The sequence below is a fragment of the Argiope bruennichi genome, chromosome X2, assembly GCF_947563725.1.
Source record: "Argiope bruennichi chromosome X2, qqArgBrue1.1, whole genome shotgun sequence".
NCBI classification, from domain to species: Eukaryota; Metazoa; Arthropoda; class Arachnida; order Araneae; family Araneidae; genus Argiope; species Argiope bruennichi.
Window position 1 is genome coordinate 124,956,528 of NC_079163.1, and position 18,117 is coordinate 124,974,644.

The 18,117-nt window shown below is 28.4% G+C and overlaps 1 protein-coding gene across 2 annotated transcripts in view; it reads left to right on the forward strand.

The window, feature by feature from the left end:
- Window positions 1-5,969: 5,969 nt before the first annotated feature.
- The window catches only part of LOC129961050 (uncharacterized), a 39,035-nt gene continuing 26,887 nt past the window's right edge, over window positions 5,970-18,117 (forward strand). The window contains exons 1-2 of one of the 2 annotated variants that reach the window (XM_056074851.1): window positions 5,986-6,066; window positions 9,968-10,062. The gene's annotated coding sequence lies outside the window, so the exon portion shown is untranslated. Of the gene's footprint in view, window positions 6,067-9,967; window positions 10,063-18,117 lie in introns of both variants that reach the window. The other variant, XM_056074852.1, reaches the window with a different exon arrangement.

The following is an 18,117-nucleotide window of genomic DNA, read 5'->3' on the forward strand; positions in this document are numbered from 1 at the left end:
AGAATTTTCGGTAGTTCCACTTACGAGCAGATGATGTCAGATCCAGTAGCGTAGAAAGGGTAAGTAGTGCCCGGAGCAAAATATGGTTTTTCATCCACAATTGTTATCAGAGGCGTTGCGGGAGTAAACGGTGCTCATGGCATATTATTATTTTTTCCAAAATGAAAAATATTATTATTTTGGGATTTATGAGAAAAGAAAAATCTATTTAGAGTTAAAAGACGCATTGATTTTGAGCAAAATGAATTTAAAATGCTGGATGTGAACAGATATATTGTTAGAAAGGATATAAAACTATATCAGATTATAATATGCATAGAAAAGAAATCAGATTTTTTTTCTTTACCTGACATTTATACAGAGATAGATACACGAAGAGTTCTTGTTCTAAAAATATGTTAGTATGGGTATTTTTTTTCCCCTCATGTAACTAACTCTACGTTCAAAATTCAAAGATCGATTTCCAATAGTTTCTCAGAGAAGTTTCAAACCGAACTGTCAGAATAGAAACGAAGTGCCAGCATTTCAAAAGTAAACCTATCTCCACGAAAGCGGTTCTTGTTACAAAGACTGAAGATGCTTTCCGACACTCTTTTTCATCTTAAAGAGAAGGTTACGTAATATATCGGCTATTGAGAACCATAGAGTCAAACGTCTGAAATTCGTCATTTCTAAAAAATAGTTTCAAATGTCAATTTTTTTTTTTTTTCATACAGCGTACGTCTCTCTCTGGAGGGAAGGAGCCGATATATCCTTTTACCTCTTTTGCACGTGAAAAGGGTTAATTTAAATGCAATTGAGTGATCTTAAATCGAAAATTGATTTTTTTTAGGCGGAGGGAAGATTTCGGCAATATGATTCTCTGTGGGTGACTTGTTAAAAATATTACAGTGAAAAAAAAGTATTGACTGCGAAATTATATTATATTACATTTAAAAATAAATTAATGCTGCCATAAGCTTTTCTTCTGAGAGAAGTAAGCTTATTAATATACCAAATGCATTTAATAGACGATTGCATTAAAATCCAGTAATGATTGTGATTAAAAAATTTTGATGACAATGAAATTGTTAAATATACTTCTTGAAGGGCATCAATATTTGTGATTTGCCCCTTTTTTGTATTTATGAATTATTAATATGAACGTTTTTGAATAAAAAAAACCCTACTATTTAATAAAAAAGTCGTTTTAATTTAGAAGGTGCTGAAAAAAATATGGTATAAATTATAAGAAGATTCCCAGCAAAAAAATATAGCTTTCACAAAGCTTTATTTTAAATCAAAATAAATGACTCAAATGAGATTGGTTTGCAGAAAACAGAGCTTTTCGTGAAAATGTTTACACAAAATTCAAAGAATCTAATTTGCATATGAAATGTTCCTTGTTTAAATTTTGTTAACTCATTTTCACAAGACAGGCCATCTACGACGAAGTTGAAAATATAAATTTAGAGAACAGTATGATAGAATTATGTGGCATTCTTAGATGAATTAAGATTTATTCCTGTGATCAAAAAGTATCCAAAATGCTTCATTTTAAATGCATCCGTAAGTACATATCGTTTACAAACTTTTATCAAACGACAATATGAAATTTGCGACTTCTATAAACGTCTGATAACAGCCAGGAATCAATTTCATTTTTCGTTATTTCTTATAATTTCAATTTATAGCACAAAGCAATTTTCTCGTCAAAAATATTTGAAATGTCGCGAAAAACTTTTAAAGACAAATGCTTATCAAAAACAGTAGTGAGTGGAATAAAACACGTATAGAAAGTAGAGAATCTGTCATGGATAAATCACCCTCTGGAAGACCACCCAATTCATCTACTCATCAGAATGTCGATCAGAACAGAAAATTGGCGTTTAGTGATCGTCGCTTAACAATTATTGGCATTATTGAACTAGTTCTGATATGGAAGATGTCAAAAATGGTGGAATAATGTGTTAGGCGTTTAGCCCCATGTTAATGTTTTTTCACAATGCCATTAATTATTTGTGAAATTTTGGCAAAAAAAAAATAATTATGAAATGCGATTCTACATTCTCCGTATTCACATCATATGGCACCGTGTGGCTTTTTCTTATCTCCACAGTTGAAATTACTTCTTCATGGCCATCATTTTGAGTCCATTAATCTGATCTCTACGGACTCTGAAGGGGTTTCACAAAAGTGTATGCTATGATGATTGGAAAAAACGTTTGCAGAAGTGCATTGCAATCGGATGAGAATACTTCGAAGAATATGGTTTGACAAAAAAAAAAAAAAAAAAAAATGATACCTTTTTTTTTGACAACACTTTTTAATAATTTTTGCTTGTTAGTATTCCACAGATTGAATTTCATTATTTAAGTATTTGGAGAGAAATTGGACATAGTAGATCCTATTTCTCTTCCATACTCGTTTTACGATGTAAGGCACTGCTTTGATTCTTTCATTTTATGTTTGGAGTTATTTTTAAAAGAATTGATTTTTTTGGAAGTATGATTTTGTTGAAAAAAAGTTACAAATATGAAATGCTAGAATGTGTTTTTTGAATTGGCACTAGACTGTGGCTCCTATTTAAGAACGTCGCAGATATTTGTTTATTTCTCCAAGCTGGGTGAAAAAAGGTTTGAAATCGGAAACATCCAAATGGGTTCAAACAGTTTATCAAAATTTCAATTAAGTACGGGTAGAAAGACAATAGTTTTTTATTTTCTAGTTAGTTAGATTACTCAACTAAGGGAATGCAACTCATTTCAGATATGATTGTGCCAGTTCATAATAATTAATGTAGCAGAGCTTCTCTTCATTCAATCACTGATCGATCTTTTTTATTTTGATCGATTCTTTTTATTTTGCGGAAATGTTTAGTGAATTTTTTTATTATTTCTTCATTAAATGTTACTTATTTAAAATGATTGAGATAATTTTGTTCTTCAAGTTTTACTTACCTGTTAAAAGATGCAAAATTTCTGCTCATGCTGTTTTGTTTTTTTTTGGCGGGGGGGGGATAGTTTTATAGTTATCATACATAACTTTGGCACATCAGTACAAAATGCAAAGTTTTGTTTTTATTAAAAATGGGCAAAATATCATTGAAATGATCAAGGACATAAATTTGATAACTGAAAAAGTTTTAAAATTAATTTTTGTTCACTAAATAATAGTTATTGTTTCTACTGATTATTTCATTTTTGTATCATTTAATATAACTACTAATCTTTATAAAATCAGTCCTATTACACCACACAGATGAAGAAAAATGTTTTTTAATTAATATAACAAACCTAAATTTAAACATACACAATTCATTCATATCACGGCTAAATTAAACATAGATTTAAAAAATAGCTCCAGAGAATTATAATGTACTCCTGCAGAGAAAAGAAACTATTCGCGAATTACTTTAACCTTTTTAATTTATCCTCTAACCACTGCTACTTTATTTCATGCTTAAAATAACGAATCATTTTTAATCTACATTTATATGCAAATTATGAAAATGAGACAAAAAGACTTCAAAACGAAGTGAATTGTTGTTTACATGAAGCGCTAATTTTTTCGTATACTTAAGCAATATGATCTGTTTTGTGTTTAGTTTCGTAGTAGAGTGAATATAACCAAATATAAATTTATACTTCTTCCCGTTGACCAGTTAGGTCCGAAAGTTAATCTATCTACAAAAACACATTTCAGATTTCATTTATTTTAACTTGTTGTGCTTTTTAAATTATAGTACATCGTGGGCTAATTATAATTATATTATTAATTATAATAATACAGGCAAGCAAATTAGTTAGTGTAAAATTCGATCGATCTATATCTACAGCTCCGATGTAAAATCATATACTATATTAAAGATGATATATGTTATATGTATTTTTTGTATTTTCGCTTATAGGCACAAAAACAGATAGAATGGCAGAAGGCAAATTCTTTGACGGATTTAATCGAAAACAAATTCACGATCCTTATGATAAAACAACATATAAGAAATTTCTAGTCTTTTACGTTTTAGAGTTATTTTGTTGAAATAAGAACTAAATTCAAAAATGGTTTTTTTGGCCTAAGGGAGATTTAAAAGTAAAGATTCCTCAAAATCTCATGGCCAATTTTTTTTTTTTTTTGGTCCATTATAATGCCTTTTCTTTGTATCTTTCGTATACGAGAAAGAAAGAAAGTTTTCATTTGTCAGCAATATTTTATAAAATCCTCTTTTCGTTTCATGGCAGTTTATTCCTGAATGCAACAGTATAATAGTTCCCTTTTACTTGGGAAAAATTTTATTGTAAAAGGAAAAGCTGGATAGAAAATGTTACATCACAATACAAAAACTTTATAAAATGGTTATAAAATCTAAATGAGACGTTGCAGTTTATACAAAAATATCAAATATAATTTGAGAAGGAAAATTATAGGTAATTGACTTACTGATATAAAAAGATCCTTGAAATTTTAAAAAGTAGCATTCAACGCAGCGATTGTGTGCCTCCTAGTTGTCGGCAATCGAACTTACACATCAATTTCGATCATGTCTCATTTCAGTGAGTTTAGGAATTTTAAATAAGTGAGATTGTATTATTTTTTGCACCATCTTAAGCGTATTTGCCAATCCTTGATGCAGGAAATTGAATATGTATATATATAAATAAAATATTGAAAAACTTTCTGTTCAAGTTAGTTGATAAAAATATTTTAAGCGAAATTTGGTTGAGTCGATTTGTATTTATAAAATCTCCTGAAAAATTTTAAAATGTATTATCCAGAGCGATTTTTTATCTCCTAGTACTTGGCATCCAAATTCCTTAAAAAATTTTGATCGCAGCGAATTTTGGAATAATTGAAATTAAAATATCTGTTATGCTAATATGATACATTTACTATTACATAAATAATATTTTATTTTTGTATTATCTTTTATTATTCTGGCGTCAGTAATTGGTTTGTGTTTTTTTTTATATCTTCTATTTTATTTCTTAGCGCACACATTAAATTTTTAATAGAATTCGAATTCCAAATGTCAATAAATCTTGAATTTTCCAAATATATGCTTAAGATATTGGGCCTGTAACTAGAGATCTTGGGGTCCCTGGATAACAGATGACAATGGGACCACTTATATATTGTTTCTTACAAAAGTAATTACTTTTTTAGCTTTAATTTATCATTTTCTGAACACTTAAAGTAGCTTTGTGCTCTTAAATGGAATACATTTTTAAAAAAAATTCTTTAATGCGTGCTATTAATGCTATTTTAATTCTTGTTGCATTATGTTAAGTCAAAAAGAATATGATATATATATATATATATATATATATATATATATTATTTAAGCGACGAAGTTTAATTATATCTGTCAAGGAAACAAACTCAGTAATTATTTTATCAAAATTAATTTTTTGGATTTTTACATTTTTTATTTAATTAGAAATCTATCTTATTTGTAATTTGATAAATAAATTCTCGGATGCAGAGTGGAAATATAATTATCATTTAAAAAGTCTAATTTTTCAATTTTGAAAACAAAATTTTCAATAGAAAAAATAGATATGAATAGAAAAATCGAAATTCCACACTCATAGCTCCCTATTCTGCGCTCCGGTAGTAGATATGGGCCTGTATGCTAAAATATTTCATTGGACCATTATTAATAGATTTTATTCTACCGAATTAAGTTACCAGACTTTTCTCTCATTTTATTTATTTTTAAGTAGTTCTAACATATTTATGATTAAACTCCATTATTATAATTAATTAAAGATGCACAAACCGTTAATACACACTTGTACAACAAATTTATCCCTTATTTAAATATTTTATAAAACTTAGCGCATCTTTGAAATATTATTAAGTAGGGTTCCTCATAGCTAGAGGGCAGATAATATCTTTGAATGAGACATAGCTGAGCTGGAGTCTCAAAGAGCACCGGGATTTTGCTGATGTTGAAGTATGCGAGCACTACTTATGGAAATATTACCTGTGATAAGTGACCTTTGAAACCTCTCGATACGCAAAGGTATCAGCTTCTGGGAAAGATAACGGTTTCAGGCGCTCTTCAGAAGACGAAGCTGCTGCACGGTGAGTACAAATCTCTTACAGAAGTTAATCTTTTTAAAGGCTTAGGGCAGACATATCTGCTTGGTTCGAAGAAGCTCTTCCTCACCCAGTTTTGGCTTGAGCTCGAGCTTGAGTCTTATAATGAGTGACTGGAGTTCGTGTTCAATCTTTATTATGAGTGACTCGAGCTCGTGTTCAATCTTTATTGAGTGATTCGAGTCAGATAAAATGTGTAATTTTCTTTATACTTCGCCTATTTCTTGCAAAATATCATCGCCGACTTTTAAAATATAAAGTGATATGAGAGGTAATTTCGAATATGTCATTCTTAATTACCGAAGATTGAAAAAGTTGCCTATTTTGTAACTGGTCCCAAATTTATATGTAATTATGAGTGATTGGTATGGAGTGCTGTTTTCATTCTAATCACTTCAATTTTTTCGCGATTTCTACAATATGTACTGAGTACTATTTTTATAATATCAGTTATAAATGTAAAGGAAGATGGTTATCCAAATAACGCAAGATGCTGAACAATATTGTTTTGTAATCTTCACAATATTGTACGATATTCAGAATATAGAACATAGTGGAGATATTCTAATATATCTTATGCTAAAAAGGATAGCATTCAATTGAATTCTGAATATATACCTTATGTGATAAACTTTATATACGTATATTTTATGTCATGAACCTTACCTTATGTGTTAAGCTTTATATATGAATACTTTGTGTTATGAATATATATATCATGTGTTTATATTGAAAAAGTTAATTTCCTTTTCCAGAATAAAAATAGCAGTCTAATTATTATCAGTGAAAAATTTATTCAATGTACGAAAAAGAATTTTAACAGAAAGTAAAATACATAAAAACTGTATATCTAGTATTCGAAATTTCCTACCTAATGATTTATGGTATTTACACTGATGTTTAGAAACATGTAATTAAAAAGTGAAATGAGAAAAACAATTTCAACGAATACTCATATTTCATATTCGAATCCAGTTTAATTCCATAAGTGTTGTGTCGAAATCAAGTGAATCCTAGATCAAATCATTTTTAGCCTGATAGGAAAAAATTCTGTTTGAAAGTAAAATAGTTTATTCCCATTTTTTTTCAATCAACCTTCCTTTTCTAAACTACTTTGAATGATCTTTTTTTTTAGAAAACGTAATATAGTTCGTTTAGTTAAGGAAAAAGTTAAGTATTTATTGATGCTTTAGTTTGCAAATAAACAAGATAAAAGAAATGCGAGCGCTGTCTATCTTATGTAAGCGCCAAATGAATTCTAGTTCCTCATTATCTGTACATGAATGTATTGATGGAGCAATCATGCAACTATCTAAAAAAATATTTTCACCAAATAAAAATGAATCTAAATAAATATATTGATTGGGTACTCATACAATTACCCTAAAAAATTATTTTTGGTAAAGAAAATGAATCTCTAAATGAATGTATTGATTGGGCACTTATACAATTATCCTTGTATTTATTATGTTGGTAAAATTTGCACTTCCTATAAAATTAATTTCAGGCAGTTGCTAAGCGAAATTTTATTTTTATGCCTACTTGAACATTTTAATTACAGATTTCTCAATTGAATCGTAATTTTATTGAAAACAATGCCAATTGAATATTTGTAACATTAAAACAATTCGGGATTTGCTATTAAAAGAAAGGTTTATGATTTTCTGTTCGAGGTTAGAACATCGGAGATGAATGATTCAGAAGATTAGAATTCAGCTTCACTTTTCATTTAATTCTGCAACCTCTCGTCTAAAACTGTTGTGAAAGTTTGGCTTTGAGATCGGTAGATTCGAGATTCGTTTCCACATAAATCCATTATGTATCTGGGGCTGCGCACGTTAAATCATTCGAAACCAAACAACTTTCTGTTGGTGTGTCCCAGAAGATTGGAGAATAGGTATCGGAGGAAGTGCCCTCATCTGACCGAGATTCAAAATTCGTTCAACAGACCCGTGGTGTTTCAAAATTGGAAATTACTATATTTAAACAAAACATAACTGATTTAATTCTTTCAAAAAGGCAAAATACCCACAAATATATTAATTTCACATTCATGTTGATTTTAATGTTTTCTTGATTTGATTTTTCGAATTCGCACTTGAAACAAATTTATTAATCAGTTATTTATAAAAGCTTCAAGCCTTTGACTCTTTTTTATGAATAAAGGCTTTTAATATACTTCTGTGGTTTAGGTGGAAGCAATGACAACAGTCTGAGAAATAATTATAATTGTTAAAGAACCGTGAAATAAACGGATTTTCAAAAATGTATCCGTTGAAATAAGTTTACATGTGCGAGGCACATATATATCTATTAATTTCTTTTGTGTGAGATTTTTCTTACTGAAAAGATAATTTTAATATTCTTGTCCAATAAGGCAAGCCATGTGTGAATTATAAACCACACATAAGTTTGAATACAGAAAACAATTTAAGTCGAGAGCAAGATCAAAATATTTCAGAAAATCGAGAGCGGATATACTGAAACAATTTTGCACAGAAATAGCAAGACTTTGACTAGAAGTATCTCTGAAGTAAATGATAAAGCTTTAAAAATGATAATTCCTCTCAAGTTTTATCGGAAGCGAATATAGACCTCGTCCTAAATCCTGGAATTCCGAAGTGGTTACAAAATTATTTTGATAAGAATCAATTCTGCTAAATTCTCAATCTTATAACTAAAATTTTAGCAAGATTCATGCTTGATTTATTATTTAATGTTAAATGAATAAAGAATAGTAATTCTTTCAAAATATTTTGATACAATCATAAAATTTCATGGATTCTTTAAGAGGCTTTGCAAAGGTTAAAAAGAAACATTTTTAAAAATTTTTTTCACTATTTCATAGTATTTATTAAAATCCAACCTATGGATCTTTTTGCATAATATCGTAAAAATTCCATCATTTTTTTTTTTTGTAGAAAGAAAAAAAGTTTTTATACTTATTATACATGGTTCCATGGTTACTGTCGTTACAATTATGATTATAATCGTGGAAACCAATGACGAATTGTTAAAAAAATGAATCATTTTAAAGTAAGAATTATTTCTCTATTTTCGGAATTTAAATGGTACAATTATTTTTATCTGGATTAGTTGATTCATATCTCTATCTAAAAACGTATTCCAATTCTACATTGTCAAATTTGATACTATAACATATGCTATAAAAATATATATTTTTAAATGATAAATATTAAAAAATAGAAAATTTTGGAATTTGACAGAGATTTATTATTAATTTTTTTCAATTTTCGATACGCCTATTACATGAAAAACTACAGAACATACTTGAAAAGTAAGATAAGTATCTCATTTTCAGAAGATGTTATGATGCTTTTGTCATTAAGTAAGCATTTTATCCACAAATTATTATATTTTCTGACGAGTGTTCAAAAGTATATGATACAATCAAAGCATTTGTCAAATATGAATCATGAGTCTCAATTCGTTTTTCGTGCCCAGTGTCATGTAGATCTAGTGAGCTAGTGCTGTGTAGTACTAGTACATCACTGTGAAACTAGTGCTATTTAAAGTTACAATTTCACGCATAGAAGAGTGTACAAAAATAACACAGAAAAATGAATTACGATCAAAAGGTGATCAAGGGAGAAATGAATAGTTTAATTAGTTTTATGAAAATTAGAGAAATGAATATTTTTTAATTATTTCTGATTTGTCTATTATTTAGTTACTGAAATATGAATTTTTTATATTTACTTATTATAGTTTAATATTCATTTGATATTACTTTTATTAAGATGAAACTAAAGTTTCGAAGTAAACAGAAAATTCCTGTTTGATTTAAAATATTATAAAATTGGATATTTTCTAATCAGTTCATTTCTTATCCACAAAGGTTTTAAATCAAAATATTTACATTCAGGCATTCCAACGGAGTTTCATCAAAGGAAGAATAAGTAGGAAGGAAGTCAATATTGACCATCTGTCTTTAATAAAACAGTGTTATCTCAGAGAAATGTGAGTAATAATTATGATATGCCTTGAAATTTAAAAATCAGAGGACTGTATACAATAATAACATATTTGAAAGTTTAATTCTATCATTTTTTTTTCTATCACGTTAATAAATGATGTAACACTATAGACGTTAATAAAATGCTGTTTTATCATCTAAACGTTAGATGACTGAATCCATTTGTTTTTTGGGAAACCGAAGGCGTCCTTCGATTGTTGGATACTTTTTCACGTAGAAATTGAGAAGCGTTGTAGCTCCAACTAAAGCGAATGTACTAAATCAAATTTTATACTTAGACTGTCATGTTTTTTTTCTTTTGTGGAATTCTTCTTTCTTTCTGCACACAGTCTGCATATGAAATTTGGTTTCATTCCGTTCGATAATTTTACCTGCATAACCTCCCCCCCCACACACACCAAAAGGAAATTTATATAATGGTTATCCTGTATTTTCCTACTAAAACTTTTGACACGATACTTTTCACTATATTCTAAAAACTGAGGGCAAGAAATAAAGTTTAAAAGAGAGTTATGTTTTTCATGGTTATAAAGTTGCTGTTTTAAATACATATAACGTGATATTGGAAAAATATTTAAAGTTTTATTGTATCACAGTAATCGCCATGCGAAACAAGTGTCTCACAAACGATGCATTTGTTCGGGCCGTATGAATCCCATATATTTCACGTACTTGTATGTAAAATGAGTCAGCTATTTTCCGTGGCCTAGCACATCCATACAGTATTTTGTATTGTGGCTGTCAACGTATTAAATTGATTGTTGTGTTTAAACTTTTGTCACACCCAGTTACTTTGAATGTGGGGATTTCCACCCATTTTTTTTTGTTTCTTTAATTCCTATTCTCCATTAAAAATTAAAGAAAAATATCTTCTGGGTATTAATGTTAAATCTTCCATTAAAAATTAACGAAAAATATCTTCTGGGTATTAATGTTAAATCTTCCATTAAAAATTAACGAATAATATCTTCTGGATGTTTATGTATGAATGAAATTAGGGCAAAATTAATTTGTACATTCAATATATAAACTCATTTTTCATCAAACTTTCTCTCTTTATGTGTTTTTTATTATCAATTTTCGTAAACAATCAACAACTGAAAATATTTATTTTCCTAATTAATTAACTTCAAAGTTTTCCAGACTGATCAATTTGGGCCCGATGACAGCGAAATTTGACGCTAATTCTTTAATTAAGATAATAAGCTTAGTAATTTTATCAAGAAGTTTTCAGTTTTCTCTGACAGAATAATTAATACAAGCGTATCATTTCTTCTTAATTCATTTGTAATTTTTACTGAAATTCAATAAAGAGGGTTCCGAAGATTCATTTAAATACCATTTTTTATAGTTCCAAGCGCTGGAAAAACTAATATTCACATATCGCAATAAACAGCATACAGTGTCATAAATCAACAGTTTTAATATCAAAGACAATCTCTTATCAGTAATAATATCTAACTTTAAACATTTTTATCCCATGATCCTTGACAAGAATTCTTGTATTATCGTTTAGAAATTAAATTCCTCGAATATTTTCGGATATTATTAAGAGTTGCACATTCAACTGCTATTTTTCGTGGCTGAAACCGAAGTTACATCAAAAGAATTTTTGAGTCATGACCCTGAATTCAGATATTTTGTCAAACAATTTGATTTTATGACGAATTAAAATTTGATTTTTAAATATTTACAACAAGAAATGATTTTTTTTAAATTTCACTTTGCTGATCATTGTTCCGAACTGTTCAGTTAATATTCTATGGGGGATGACGGAAAATGTCGTTTACATTCTTTTCTCACTCGTTTGTCAGATAAAGAGGGAGAACTTTTACATGGGAAGTTGCTTCCAGAAATGCGACCTGCGACTGCCAGAAGGAGATTTACGCAACACGTGGTTTCAGCGAGGCTGGATATCTGCAAATTTCATCAATAGTATTTTTGGTTACCTCAATAAGAGCTATTCTCATCATGAATGAGCAGAACCGGGTGGTCTTCACGATCTTTTGACTTAACGTATCATGGATTTTTCCAGTGGTAATACATTCCAGAGGACATACGATACACCTATCAAATCGAGCAGAAATGTCGTCACAAATATAATAAACTTGCGAAATTTGTTCTACAAATTACATGCAGAATTTTAGAAGGCCCGACAATCTATGCGACAAGGTTATGAAGTCCGAGTTGTAGAAGACAGAAGGAATTTTAGCTTCTATGATAGAATCATGAATTTTTTCCCTTCATATGCGTATTAATATTTCTTTTTACTTATAAAGTCATGTTAATGATGCTGTCAACTCCATTACTCTGGGTGTTGGTCATGGTGCTGCAGAACCTATGTTTTTTCTATTGTGTAAAACTCCTAATGTAAAACTTATCTGTCTTTGTTTGACAGACAAGAACGTAAATTTTTCAAATTATCTTTTGAAACACAATGTATAAAAGTAAGAAGGTCTATAATTTGTACAAGAGAATATTCAATGCAATTTGGTCTTTATTTCATTACTTAAAACTATTCATTCTTTTTCTCCTGCAAATAATTCAGCAGTTTTTTTCCTTCCTTTAACGGTTTTTTTTTTTTTTTTTTTTGCTCAGGCGCTTAAATTTTCTTTCACCTAACCCTAATGCAAATTTTCCGAAAGTATATCTCTGCTGTAATTTATATTTTCATAAGAACACACGCATTATAATTTAATTTTTAAAAGAAAAATAATTAAACATATGAATGCGTTTCTTTAAATATTAAAATTACTTACATCAAATTAACAATTTAAAGGTTATTTCGATTAATATAATTCTCATTTTTGAATGGAAAAATAAATTTATTTTCTGTTAATACCTGAATTATAATTTTATTTAAAAATGTTAAAGAATAAACGTGTTTTTCTAAAAAAATATTCAAATAAAATTGCAGACAGTTTCAATTAATATGTAATCCTTTTATCAATAAAAAATAAATGTTCTTAAAATTAATCTCTCACAAAAATAAGTGTTCATTCACCTAATACTTGAATCATAATTTTATTTTTAAGCAGAAAAATAATTTCAAACATAACTTATATGATGATAAATATTAATTATTATTACTGACCTCATAAAAATATTTCATTAATTTTCTATTACATACAAGAACCAGAATGGTAATTATCATAAAAAACATGGTAAACAAAATAGATATATTTTGAAATCTTGCATAATTGATAAATAATGATTGTCCACAAAAGAAACCTTAAAGGAATCGATTGGAAAACAAATTTCATTCATCTTCAAAATTATTTGTCCTTCTTCAGAAAATCGGGCAGAGTACGAAGAATACCGTAAAATGTTTTAAAAATTTTGAATCATCTATCTGTCTATGCATTCCGTAATTAATACCTACTTTCTACTTTTTCTTCTCGATTATTAATACTGAGAATGTTTGCGATATAATTTTATTACTTTCAGCTGCTCTCTTTAATTACCGATATAAATACAGCTTCATTAGTTATATCAAATAATTCGTCATTATTAAAATTTAAAAATTTTAAACTTTTAAGATAAAAATAATTTTTAAAAATATTTTTATCGTTAAAATTATATTTATAATTACTTTAACACTTAAAGATTAAATTATGAGTATAATTCAAGAACCGTATGAAAGAGCATATTTTATTTTTAAAAATAAGTTCTAACTTAGATATTAAGAGAGAATACATTTATTTTTCCTTACACGAATGAGTATTATATTAATTGAAACCATCTTTAAATTGTTAATTTAATTTAAGTAATCTTGAATATTAAAAAAAACCGCATTCCTATTTTTAATTATTTTTTTTCTAAAAACTAAATTATAATACGAGAATTAGGAGAATAAATATTTATTTTTGCATAAAAATGAAAACATATTAATCAAAACTGTTTGGAAATTGTTAAATTAATTTGAAATAATTTAGAAAGAAACAAATAAAAACAAAACAAAATATAACAGCCCAGGACCGAACTCGGGTCTCCTGAATGCTATGCCAGCGCCTTACCGACTATACCGTACATACGATCTGCTGTGGTGATACATTATTAGTATATAAGCTATGCTGAAAGTTTGAGGGCCATTTTCTCGAATTTCGCTGGCTATTGCTCTTTAATATTTAATGAATCAGCATCCTAAAGGCATGCTACTTTTATGAATAACCGGCCTAAATAGATGGACTATAAAAATGGAATAGTGTGGAGCTTGCGATAACACTGGCGTGAAGCGGAACGATAATAAATGACAGGTTTACAGTTGAGGTCCTGATCAGCTGTTCTGCTTAAATCTATAATATCACTTTTTGAAGACAGACTGCAATCAGAAAGTAGTTTAGTTATATTAACGCCCCATTTTAAAACAACCGTAGGGCTATTTTGGGACGGATCTCGCAATTTCGAACCGCGGTCAGATGACAAGGACGACACCCGAACTGAAAGGCCTCTCTCCACGCTTCCATACCGCACCAGGAGGGACCTTAGGTCCCGACGGATTTGGCGTGCACAAGACCCACTTACATGACGGTTCTTCGGTGGAAGCGGGTCTCGAACCTGAAACCCTCCAATTCCTAAGCCGTAGTAAACGTAAATATGTTAGAGAAAAATAAAATGACCGACGTATGACGTATGTTTCAGACTATAGAATTAACATTATTGGTCGATGATATTTTAAGATAACGCATTAAAAAAAATTTAATTTTAATTTTTTAACCCTTTACTAGGAAAGTTCCATGGACTCATTAATTTCATTTGCTTATGTATTTTCAAAACATAAATATGTGACACCGAAGCCAAATATGACACGATTACCTCATTTGGGGAACGGGCACATCTTTGCGTAGCAGCTTTAACTAAATTACTCGGCACATTTCCACCACAAGTGACGCTGTTCTTCCCGCTTTTGAAACAAATGCTACATAAATAAAATTGAAATATAAAATTCAGATGAAGGATTTCATATCAAAACTGATACAAAAATAATAAAAATAAATGAAGATAAATAGTAATAACTAAAATATTCCAATTTTAGAGAAATAAAAATTTATTCATAATTATCTATTTATATAATCTAATAGAAATAACTAGTAATATGCTAATGAATGTGAATTTTTAGATATTTTTTTTCATTTAAATCAAATGTATAAAAATAGGATTTCTTGCTCGCATCATAAAGAATATAAAAGCTTTGATCCTTGCGTTTTCAAGAGATAAAAAAGATGTCCTTCCCGTATCAAACAACAAAAGCTTTTATGGCATCAATGTTGATGCCTTTTTATGCTTTTAATGCTTTTCCTTGGGAATTGATTCCAGGTCGTTACCAGTCTTCAATGGCGTAGTTAATGAAAGGTACTTATTCTTGAAAAGCACTTATCTTTGTTACAAAGCCCCCTTTACATGCATAATTAATCTGAAATATGTTTCAGTATTTCATATCTTTTTATCCTAGTTGAAGATCCATGATAACTATTGAATGTTTGGTTAATATAATTTTAAATATAGGCTGACATACTATTTGTAAATAGCGTCAGGTATGATGGAAAATAATTTAAAATGCTTAAATAACATACCATTTAGTTTAGAGAGTTTTTACAAATTTTAATTATTCGATTTTTGATTAAAAATGAATCGAAATTTTAACTTTTTTCTTCAACAATGTCGGCGCATAGTATTTTTACATCACTTTAAAATTCCTAAAATAAGCTTTTCAATGATATCAGTTATATTTCCATAAAATTTTTCGATGGTTTTAATAATTTTATGAGATTAATTAAATATATTTTACAATAATAGTTCCATTGTTTTAATTATTGGATTTATAATCACACGCAGTGCGATGATATTAAATTCATTTTTTATGTGCATATTGTTGCTACTATATAATTAAGGGCAAATTTTAAAAATGAGAGAAAGATCAATGATCGAATTAAAAATATCATCATTTTACGATTTTTTTTTTGTCTTCAGGTTCGAATCTCCGGTAAATTTTTTTGTAATGTTTTGCAGTCTTAAAATAATTCCTGAATCTAATAATTACATAATTCTACCAGAATAATGTTTAATGCTCCCACTTCTCAGATCACTGAATAGCTCGTATTGTGGGGTATGAGAGTCTTAAAAGTAATTTTTTTCTATTTAGTTTTTTAAAAATGTGTTTTAGTCTTAGCTATTTGTGAAATTCTAGTTTTAAAGCCAACATAGGAGAAGCTTGACATGTCATTAAGAAACATGTTTCAAAATGTAATCCAAGTTAACACTTATGTATCGATTCAGTTTGGTGTGGTAATTTTATATTACAAGTATTAAGATCTAAATAGAATTGTTTAATATATAGAAATAAAACTTCCTTCTGAAGTAATAACACATAAGTGCTGATAGTAGAGAGATAATCAAAACTTTCTTTATGTACTTTTAGAATTTTTGATAGAAACACGTAACGTGCATATGAAGAACAACATATACTATGCTTATAAAGAATAGCATGTAACTTGCTTACGTGGAATACTGAATACTATGACAGGCACTCAAAACTGAAGATATATTGAACTTCTGAAACTTCGAACCGAATAGCATTTTTAACTATAAATAACCTGCATAGCTGAAACCTTTCTTATATGTGTCCGGGTTGCGTTGAGCTAGCAATTTCTTTTATATTTTCTACCATTATCGTTCCGAATCTTAAAATGAAATCATTTTTGTAAATGTTTATTTAACTTGTGGTATTGTAACTATGGAATTTTATAATCAATCTTTTTCACTCACTTTCTAATGTGCTGGTACATCTGTGTGTCTCGAGGATTTATTTAATATTTTAGAACTTAATTCTAAAGTTCTAAAATATTAATTATTAAGTTTAATTATATTAATTACGATTAATATAATTAAATTTTAAATCCATACGAATCCTGGTAAGGGAGTTGAAGAAAAACTGATTAAGAGGTTTATTAATGAATTATAAATGAAAACCTAACAGGTATAAAATAATTAAAATAAAATTTTAGAACTCTGCTTTTTAGAGCATCGATATAAGTGCATGTTTAGTTATTGGTTTTAATTTTATTTTCAATTTAAAAATGTAAAATAATTTTCAATTAATCAAAAAGAAATAATAATCTTTATTTTTATTACTTTTCTCAAATAAAAAAAATGGATAAATGTTACTAGTATATTATTTCTCATGTATCTGTTACTATGAAAAAAGCGGATTGCACCCATTTCCAATCTGTCCCAAGCTGAATATATCGGGTATCTATTCAAATCGTGCTCCAGTAGCTAATTTCCAAACCATTAGTCACAGACATATAGTTCCAGTTGGGAAAATGGTTTATTTGATTGAAGATTTATTTTTTGTGCTATTTAAGTCAATAAATAATATTTTGAAAAAATTAAGATATCTAAATTTTTATTAGTCAAATTTAGCAAAATTTTTTGAGATATTACCATTTATAAAGGAAATAAAAAAAGAACATTCCGCTCTTCTGTGATCAAAACTTGAAGCATTGAATATCAATGTTTTAAACAATTTTTGAAGTATTTCAACGAATGCTTCAAACATGATTTTCTATAAAAAATCCTCCGCTTCCTTGAGGCGTTTGTTTATTGGCCTAAAATATTAAGTTCAAAGTTTTACAACGCGGTCAGTTTTAATCGTAGATGTGTGGAAATTGATTGATATGACTGATAATGACTGACAAGTACTAAGTATGTAATATGACTGATAATGACTGATATGTACTAAGTATGTAATATGACTGATAATGACTGATATGTACTAAGTATGTAATATGACTGATAATGTACTAAGACTGTATAAAAATGTAGATTCTGTAAATTCTTTTAGAAATGAGCAACAATCTATATTACACAGGCCTTTATCGTTCATTAAAAGCAACATTTGACATTCATTTTTGATAGATTTTACACTTACCTTGCTATAAAAAAAAGATTCTGCTTACTACAAGAAATTCACTCCAGACTTACTGAATACCATTCAATTTTTGTCTGCAGCTAACGGGAATGGTCTCATCAAAACTTTC